Consider the following 10,277-nt stretch of genomic DNA (forward strand, 5'->3'; position numbering starts at 1 on the left):
AAGCCCTTTGTTGGAATGCTTTACACTTTCCACAGAACAGAAACTAAAATAACCTGTTATACAATTAGTCACAAATACAGTCCTCGAGTTTTTTTGCCCATACACATGAGTATTGTCTAAAACATGTCTTCTTTGTAGCAGCTAGGCCCTGCCACCACTGTTCTTGGCTGAGTTCACAAATCTGTTGTAACCTGTAGCTTCCCTGTCACTTCTCTTGCTCTCCTCTCCTGCTAAGCTTTGTTTCCTGGCAGTAATTAAAACCTTCTGCCACTGCCATAGCTGCTGCTGCTGCTGCTGGAACCACCATAGCCATCTTGGTTTCGTGGTTTGGCGAAGTATTGGCCTCCACCACCATAAGGGCCAGAGCTTCTGCCTCCAAAATTGCCTCCTTTCATGGGTCCAGAATTTGAGGATTGATTGTTGTAATTGCCAAAATCATTATAGCTTCCGCCACCTCCAAAGTTGCTTCCATCATTACCAAATCCGTTATAGCCATCCCACTGCCACCATATCCACCACCACCTCGACTGCCACCAAAGCCACCTCGACCACTGAAGTTTCCTCCGCGACCAAAGTTGCCATTCCCACCAAAACCACCTCCACGACTACCACCAAAGTTTCCAGAACCACTTCGACTTCTTTGGCTGGATGAAACACTAGCCATCTCTTGCTTAGAGAGCGCTTTCCTTACTTCACAGTTGTGGCCATTCACAGTATGGTATTTTTGAATGACAATCTTGTCTACAGAATCATGATCATCAAATGTTACAAAAGCAAAACCCCTCTTTTTGCCACTGCCTCGGTCAGTCATGATCTCAATCACTTCGATTTTCCGATACTGTTCGAAATAATCTCTTAGATGATGTTCTTCAGTGTCTTCTTTAATGCCACCAACAAAAGTCTTTTTCACAGTTAAATGGGCACCAGGTCTTTGAGAATCTTCTCTTGAGACAGCCCTCTTTGGTTCCACAACTCTTCCATCCACCTTGTGTGGCCTTGCATTCATGGCTGCATCCACCTCCTCCACAGTGGCATAGGTGACAAACCCAAAGCCTCTGGAGCGCTTGGTGTTCGGATCTCTCATTACCACACAGTCCGTAAGTGTTCCCCATTGCTCAAAATGGCTCCTCAGACTCTCATCGGTTGTTTCAAAGCTCAGACCTCCGATGAAGAGCTTCCGCAGCTGTTCAGGCTCTTTGGGAGACTCTGACTTAGACATGACGGCGGTGGGAGGGGAGACTTTAACGATGCTTACTCAGCAGCATCCACAGGCAGAAAGGAGCTCTTGTTCTTTTTTTTGTGGTGAGTTTTTCCATCTTGTCATTTTGTCCAGATAAGAGTATATGAAGGAGCAAGTAAAATACTAAAAGGGTGGCAACAACCCCAGGAAAATATTTTTTAACCAAATCAGAAGATATCCCAAATCGTGAGGGGGGAGAAAGGGGATAAAAAGAGGTTCAAAAAGGAAGAAAGAAAAAAAAAAACGAAAGAAAGAAAAGAAAAGAATTAAAGAAAAGAAAACGAATAAAGAAAAATATAAAAAAGAAAAAATTTATATATTAGATAAACTGGTTAAAAAACGTTAAAAAAGAAAAGGGTAAAAGTTAAAAAAAAAATTTACCAGAAGGCGAGAAAAAAAAAAATGAAAAAAGAAAAAAATTAAATTAACTGCAAGACTAAAAAAAATCACAGGGAGAAAGCCATTAGCTCCGTGCTTTGCTTTCTCCTCCTCTGGAATTCTGCTGCTCTCCTTGGTATTGAAGCCGTACTCCTTGGTAGGTGAACTTGGTCTTGGCTGGATTTCTTGTTGATCTTCTGGGGGAGGGGCCTGGTGTAGTGATTCTCAAGTGCCTTTACCCCAGGTGGAATTGCACCGCCCTTACCATGGGCTGGGCTGAGTAATCCGCTCGGTTTGCTTTCAGGAGCTTTTGTTCCCTGAGCACTTTCCGTAGAGTTCCGGAGGACGGGAATACAAATGGCGGCCTCCTGGTCTCCGGCCTAGAGGAGCCGAGAACCCCGGGCCCCACTCCTCAGTGCGCCCTCAGAGAACAGCGCCCAGTTACTCTCGTCTGCCTGACCTCCGGCTGCGCTCCGCTCACCGAGCCTCTGGGTGGTTTAAGGTAACCCCAAGCTGCGAGCTTACTGTTGGCTCTGTCTCTGTAGCCGGTTTTCCCATTCCAATACCCGCAAGCTCTGCGACACTCAGACACCCCTGATCCTTCTGTGACCCTGTGGGACCTGAGGCCACGCTGACCCCGTGTGGGCTTCACCCTGCTTTAGCCTCTGGAGCGATGTCCCTCAGCAGAACAATGACTGGGGGGAGGAGTCAAGATGGCGGAGAAGTAGCAGGACTTTTAAAAGTCCTGATTTTGTGCACCGTTGCTCCGCCGCTTGCCGGGAGCCAGCCCCTCCCCCCGGGGTCTATCTTCCCGTCGCTTTGGATTCAGGTCTCCGCCAGTCCTACCTTTCAGAAAGTGGTTGTTTTTCTGTTTCCAGAATTGTTGTTCTTCTCTTCGATCTGCCAATGGATTTGCAGGGGTTTGCAATCTTTAGATAAGCTATCTAGCTGATCTCCTACTAGCCGAAGTAGTCTCAGCCTGCTACTTCTCCGCCATCTTGACTCCTCCCCCCAGTCATTGTTCATTCTTTCTCTCATTCAAATATAGAGTTTTCCTAGAGGGATATAGGCAATAAGCTAGAAAACAAATATAATGTTCAATAATTCCAGAGTGTGATGAACCCATGAAGAAAATAAACAGGGTCTCGTGAACAAGAATAACAAGGAATTTTGTTTAGACAGTGAGGCTAGGACCATCCTTTATAGTCACTATCATATATTTACCCTACTATAATTATGAGTTAATTCAGTTTCTAATCCGAAGAATAATAACAAGAAAATCAGAAGGAGAATAAAAGCCTTCCCACCAGGGTGTGTGTCTGTCAACCCAAGCTTAGGATTGGTTCCTTCTTTGGTCCAATTCCCAACCTCCCCCCTGTTTTGGGAAGAGAGGAAGTCAGGGCCTTCCCCTTGCCTCAGGATGGACCCTGTCCCCTCTTCTCCAGCCTAGGAGTCTGCAGACAAAATAGGGTTTAAGGGGTTTGGTCTTGCTGGAGACTTGGAGACAGATCAAGGTAGAGGCCTCTAAAATAATGCCCCAGGATGCGAGGAGCTGGGCGAGAGATGGAGGCAGAAGTTCACAAAGAGACTAACTGTTGTCACAGAGACTCCCTCTCACCTCCCAGCACAGTCTCAGTGGGTTCTGGGCTCTGTTCTTGGGGAGCTGCTCAGGCTTTTGGGCTTGACTTTAGAGACCACCTGACCCTGGTCATCCCTGGTTCCTTGCTCCAAGGCTGAAGTCAATCCAGTCTGTGAGGAGCAGACAGTCCCCCAGTATCCCAGTAACCTCAGCTAACTCGTTCATTATCTGGGTCTTCCTTCCCTTTCCTCTCCCACTCCTCCAGGGACAGGTTGGAAGTTCTCCTTTCGATCTCTTGCAGAGCAGGGGTTCCATTCAGAAAGGCTTGGTAGGGGGCTAAAGGTAAGAGGACTCTGAAACCTGCAGCTTTACAGCCACTAACCCTTTCCTGACCTTGCTTCCTGTTGGGATAACATGTTTTGGGTGTGCAAACTAGGGATATACTAAGAAAGATTAGTAATTATGTGGGCTCAGGGTGCTGGCTGAAGTTTAAAGATAACTAGGTGGATTGCCGGGGCTCAGGAGCTTCAAGAGCTCACTTAGATTCTGCCAGAATGAGGGTATTTAGGCTAGTGTGCAAAGTGGGGGTTCCGAGATCTGGGAGTCTTGGCCAAAAAGAAGGTGTGTGGTGTAGATGGGGTGGGGGAACAGTGACTAGGCTCTTGGGGGTGGGTGTCCTGGTGTCTTGAGCTGGGCTGGATGGAGTGGATGGAGAGGAGGACACCCCCTCAGCCTAGGGAGGACAGCCAGGTTCAGGGTCTGAATTAGAACACACTCTCTCCAGGTGGCCCAGAGGGGAAGGGAGGAGAATGGGGAAGAGACATTTCAAACTAGTCCAGCCTCATTTCTTCCCCTCCACCCTCTCTCACCAACCTAAGCCCAGCTCTTCAGTGGGCCATTTCACACTTACTACACACCTGCTGTGTGCACAGAGCTCCAAAGTGTTCTCCGGCCATTCACACTCTGGTAACCAAGCCCTGCCTTCCCCTTGCAGGCCAGGCAGATACTCAGACTCCTGGGCACCTGGGTTGACCCTCAGGTCCAGAAGTCCCCTCTGAAGCCTGGGATCTGGCACCAAGTATTTGGGACATACCAGGGGAAGCTGAAGAAGTGGGAGCGAAGGGGAAGGTTGGGAAAGAGCCCTACAATTTCTGTGGACAGTTTGGTACCTTATAGCACAAGAAGGATTAAAGCGGGAGGAGAGGAAGAACTTCTGGGGAGCAGACAGTGCTGCTTGTTTTCTGAAGCAGAAATCCTGGGCCTGATACAGAGAGGAACAGCATGAAAGATACCCACAGAGGGAAATCTTCTCCCCAGGAGTGCTGGGGTTCAGCAAGATGTGGCGGGGGGAGGGAGACGGCACAGAGCAAAGGAGCAGAAAACGAGGAGAGACTCTGGGGGGATCTTTGGCTTCCACGTGGAAGCTCAGTCCTGCCCTGCACACACAGGGTCATTGCTAACCATGCGCCCTCTGCTGGGCTCTCCGCTGTCAGTGATCTGTTGGGAGAAAAGAGGCACAGGGTCTTTCTCTTCTGCAAACCTGCGCTGGGAGTGAGGGGGAGTCTCCCTCCACCCAGAGTGGAGGCTGAGGTGGTGGGATCACCTGATGGGGAACAGTCACCATTTGTCTCTGTCCTCTCCTGATACAGAATGGGTTTGGGGTGACCAGGTCATCAGGCCATTTGGAGGCCCTAGGGCTGCCTAGGGTCCCATTGGACCTGGGGTGGGGGAGCCAAGCTGTGGGGGGCTGTCCCCCCCCATGCCATTCAAGAGGAAGCTGCGCTTGCTGTAGTGGGTGGGGCTTCCTCATGTGGGAAGGAAGTACCACAGGTATTCCTCTGGTTATCCTGTTCCTCTGCACACCCCTGCCCATCACTTTACTGATGGAGAGATGTCTCTTCAGTCCTCCTTAACACCTAACTGGACTTGGTCTGCTTGCAGGAAGAGAGGAGGGAGGGCAGGCAGAGGGCAGGAGGAGGAAGCATGGGGAAAATGCCCTTCCTTCCCCTGGATTTTGAGCCCTGCTCTATGCCCTAGATTCTGAAGGATGGGAGAGGTGTGAAAGCAGATGAAGAAATGAACAGATATGGGGCAGAGTGGTGGGATGTAGCCAGGTGGAGAGAGGGAGGTAACGGAAGGTGGAGCCCACTGGGAAGTGGGGTTGTCTGGGGAGGTGAGCCAGGAGTGGAGGGAGGCAGGCTGGGTAGGGTGAGAAGTTGTCCAGGTGGAAGGGGACAGAGAGGGAGGTGGGCAGGGGAGGGGTGAGAGGGAAGGGGGTAGACAGTGGGAGGAGGTGGAGGCACCAGGATGGGCAATGGCAGATGGAAACTCAGAGATGGTCAGTGTGGCCAGTTGTCTGGAAGGAGGACTGGAGGAGGATCCCACTGGGAGGAGGGGAAACAAGCAGCTGCTCCCCAGCAGTCTGAGTCTAGACGGATGTAAGGAGTAAGGCTGTGGCAGGGAAAGCAAAGCTCTTTGTGGGTCCTTGGAGGGTCCCAGGAAGGTAAGACCTCAGAGCCACTTTTTGCTCAGGCTGAGGTCGGAGACTAGCAGGGAGCTGAGGAGGCCACCGGAGCAGCAGGGGTAGGGGTGAGATCCCAGCTCTCCCTGGCCCAAGGCACCTGCAGGGGTGCCCATCTGGGTGTGGGTGGGCTGGGCTGCTTCCCAGCTCTGAGCACAAAATCTAGTGGGATTTCTTCCAAAGGGTTGTTTAGTATTCGTGGGCAACACAATCTCTCCCTTGACTGCTTATCACAGCAAGTCCTGTTCTATAACTGTGTCCCACACTGTCCGTAAAGGATGTCTTGGAATTGTTGTAATTCAGGGACATTAGGGGTGACTTTCTGCAGGACAGCTCCTTGGGGCTGATTAACCGTTTATATCCTACTGATGTGAGGGCTGAGTGCTCCATCCCAAACTTTTTCGCTGTGGCCAGCTGCATTAAAAATTGTTAGGAAAAAGGCTACCTGCCAGGGGGCAAGAGGCACTAGGGACCAAGAGTGGTGAGGAGTGAGGGGCAGGAGAGGGAGAGTCAGCGGGAGCTTGCCTAGTCAGAGATCAAGTTTCCCTAGGTGAGTGCAACTGAAGCTGAAGAAGATGGGGTTTCTGTTTCAGGGACAGCAGCCCCAAAGGATGTTGGGGAGATGCTCACCACAGGGCCTAGGGAAGGGAGCGTGGGGGCTTTCCATCAGTGGACACGTTTTTGGTGGAAACTTTACCTGTCTTAATCTTCACAGAGATATCAGGTAAACTTTAATAATCCCACCTTACAGGTGATGGAACTGAGGCTCAGAGAGGTTATGTCAAGGACCCAAGGTAACACAGCATATGAAGAGGCAAAGGCAGGATTTGAACTCAGGTCCTCGGCTCCTGAGCTCTTGATCTTTCCCTCACACCACAGGGCAGAAGGCCTTATTCTTCTCTGTGTCTGCCTCAGCTGCAGGCCTGGGGTGTGGGTGGGGAGGAGGGTGGCAGGTAGGTACTCTGAAGTATTTGTTGTGTGAAGGACTGAGTTATCTTTGCAGGTGGCACTCCCACAGTGTTGGTCACAGTCCTGGAGACCCTGATGGCAGGAGGGGAGATAGAGCAGAGGAGCTCCGGTGTGGGCCACAAAACTGGAAATAGCTTTCCTGTGAGTTTCCTTGCTTTCCCCTGGACGTTCTAGATCTCTAGGTTCTAGGGGACTGGGCTCTGGATCCTTAGAAGAAAGGACTAGAGTGGCATGTATGTGTACACAAGTACGTTTGATGAGTGTGTGAGAGTGTGTAAGTCTGGGTTTGCATGCCTGCCTGTTAATGAGTTTGTGAGTATGTGTCTTTGTGTTGCATACACGTGAGAAACTTTGTGATGTGTATGTATGTGTGTATAATATGAGAGTATGTAATTTTAGGTATGTATGAGTGTGAATGTGTGTGTGTGTGTGTGTGTGTGCTGTCCTAGGGGAGCTTGAAGACCCATAGTGGCAGATGTCTTGGATTTGTGGAAATTTCCAGCAGGTTCCAGGCTGTCCTATAGGGTGAGGGTGGGGGGAGCGAGGAGAGGAAGGCTGTTAGTACTGGGTGTGGGGGATAGGGATCCTGAGCAGTGGGTGTCTCTGTCTTTCCAGGCACAGGAGGATGGCATCAGGGTCCTGGGTCAGAGGCTGGCTGGAGACTGCATCCCGAGGCCTACTCTCAGGGCTACATTGGAAGAGCTCAGAGACCCTTCTTTGGGCAGGGAGGGTAATAAAAAGGCAGGGCTAGGGTGGGAGGGAGGCCAGACAGTGGAGGGTTCAGGCCAGCTTTCCCCCAGCCCCATCCCCAGGAACTGGGTTGATGTAACCAGGCTGCTCTCCTAACTCTAGGCTCCAGCCATTCTGCCTAAGGAACTGAGAGTCCCCAGGTGTCCCTGTGTGCCCCCTGCTGAGGCTGGAATGATCAGAGTCACACTGAAAACCTCTGTCTCTTGTAGGTCCTACCTAGAAATGTGCAGAACAAGTCCTTATCTTCTGGAAGCTTCTGGTGAGGCCATGTTTGCATTCTTACTGAAGGTCACAGCAGCTGAGGCTGTCAGACCCCTTGTGCTGGGAAGTTCTGACTGAGTCTAGCTCAGTTACACTTGTGGCACTTCCTGCTCCATGAGGATGAATTCAGCACCCCCAGCATGGAAGGGGTTTCTTCTGGATGGGAAGTGGGCCAGAGTGTAGGGACACTGAGAGGATGTGGGGTAAAGCCTGGTGGGTCACAGATGGTTAGACCTTTCCTGGGCAGGAGGGTGGTGATCAGCAGGGCAGATTCAGAGAAGAGAGCTCAGAGACCACCCGTTTTCCCTCTGGTTCTCCTGTCACCCCAGACAGTGCCAGGGGAACTGGAAACAGGGATGTGGTAGGAGGGAGCAGATGAGAAAGGGGAGAGGGCTTCCCGGTCTACAGAGGGAAGGAGCCTCTGGAAATACAGGGCAAAGAGCAAATGATGAATGAGGAGAAGTTCCTCCAGCAGCTCAGGAAGTCGGAGGAGAGGGGCAAGGCTGTGGGGCTCTGAGGAGCAGAGGTGGGGTATGCTGAGGGTGGGGGTATGCAGAGCAGGGATTGTGTGATCTACATGTTTGCTCAGTAGCTGACAGTCCTCTGTGTCCCAGTTCTGGGTATAAGCATATGTCACGTGGGGACAGGGGTGCTCTGACATGGGTGTGTAAACGCAGGGCTGTGAGCTGGTTTCCCACTGGGGCCTACGAAGTATGCTTTCTTTGAGGAGCCGAGGTCAGCACCAATGGGAAGACCCTGGACTGGGAATCAAGAACACGTGAGCTCCAGCTCTGGCTCTAGTTCTCAGCTGGGCAGCTGTGAGGCATCACCTCTGGGAGTGGGATGTCACCTGCTGTCCAACCATAAAGGAAAAGCCAGGTGGCCCTTCTGTGCCAGCAGCCCCAGGGCTGGGGACCAGAAAATGGAAAAGGGCTGGAGCAGGGGATGGCATTTTAGGGACTGAACTGAATAAGGGATGCCAGTGGGAAGCGTGGCAGGAGGGGATTCCCACATTCAGAAATTCCTGGGATCTTGCAGGAGCCCCAGACTTCCCAGTCTGGGCAGCCCAGCCCTGTCTCAAGGCCCAAGGCTGACTCTGCACGGAGTGCTGTTCTCTGCCGCCCTCTTGTGGCCCCTGAACCCTTCGCAGGACACTGCTGAGAAGCTTCCCTCAAGTCCCCAGGACCTTGTCCCTTGCCCCCTGGTGGAAATTGCATTTATCAGGAAAAGAGATCTTTGGCTTCTAAAGTCCATCTTACTCCCATCTCCTCTGGTTTCTGGAGGCATTAGCATCTCCTGAAGGCTGGGAACATCTTCCTGACATTTCACCCTCTTTGCCATTGCCCGAAGTGTTAAGTTGTGATTTGGAGGATGTGTGGGTTCAGATGAAGATATTGAGCAGAGAGAGCATCTTCTCTTCCCCTTGGGCTCCATCTACAACCTCAGCTCCCAAGGTCATCCGGAGTTTTCAAGGAAAGTGACAGGGGTATGCCATTCTTAGAGAGAATGAGTCTGGAGCAGACCGGGCATTATGAGTCTAGGCTTCTGCGAATTTGCACCTGAGCTCAGTCCATCAGCCTCAGAGGAGATGGACTGGCAGGAGCCAGCAGGGGAGGAGACAGGGATGCTGGAGGGAGATGGCCTATGTGATAGGTGCTGGCCAGACTCCTTATCTCCAGCTCTGGAGTCCCTCTCCCCACCAGGCTGCACTTGGTCTCCCATTTCTAGTGCTCAGAGCTCCTTAGTGACTGCCTGTCTTTGGGGAGAACCCCGGGGGCCCCAGCTGTATTGGGTGGGCAAGGAGTGGGGAAAGGAGGAGAGAGAAATAGCAGGTAATAAGGGAGGAGGGATGACTGGGGTTTGAACAGGGGTCCCATGATCACTGAGGTGCTGGGAAGGCTTGGCAAGGGACACTGTCCTGGGGCAGATACTGAAGGGCTAAGGGTGAGTTGGTGGGGGTGGGGGTGGGAAGGAATATTGAAAGGGATTGAGTTCCACTGATTTAGAGGCTTATTTTGGGACACTTGGAGAAATAGGAGCCAGTGACTTTATGGAGAACTTCCTGTGTGCAAGGAAGGGTTACAGGTGCCGTGAGAGGGTATGGGAGGGACGCACATACTTTCTGTTCCCCTTTCTATACCTGCAGACCTGTCACAGCTCCTCCCTGGCCTGGGTGCCCCACGTGTGCCTGTCTGAGGGCTGCAAGGACTTTCTGGGCACTTCTCCTGTGGGATGAAGAGGCAGAGCTCCCAAGAGGGACACAGTGTCCACTGTAATGGAGAGACTGGGAGACAGAGACAGAGATAGGAGAGGGGAAAGAGAGGAGTCTCCAGAAAACAGAGCAAAAGATCCAAGGCAGATGCAGAGATATGCAAGGTTAATGGTAGCAGAGGCAGACGGGGACTCGGAGACAGAGATGTGACCCAGTCTCAGTGGTGAGAAAGCCATGGACTCAGAGCCCAAGACAGCTCGTGGACACAGGGCCAAGGCGAGCAGACAGCCAGAGAAGTGTGCACAGAGAGGGAGGGAGACAGGGACAGAGAAGGGAAAGGAGGAGGTGGGGGCCGCAAAAGAGGCAG

General features: G+C 51.7%; 1 pseudogene; it reads right to left on the reverse strand.

Annotated features, from left to right (window-relative positions):
- Positions 1-239: 239 nt before the first annotated feature.
- On the reverse strand, positions 240-1,279 carry LOC131838967 (heterogeneous nuclear ribonucleoprotein A1-like; annotated as a pseudogene).
- Between the last annotated feature and the right edge of the window lie 8,998 nt (positions 1,280-10,277).

Source organism: Mustela lutreola, chromosome 8 (assembly GCF_030435805.1).
Source record: "Mustela lutreola isolate mMusLut2 chromosome 8, mMusLut2.pri, whole genome shotgun sequence".
Classification (NCBI taxonomy): domain Eukaryota; kingdom Metazoa; phylum Chordata; class Mammalia; order Carnivora; family Mustelidae; genus Mustela; species Mustela lutreola.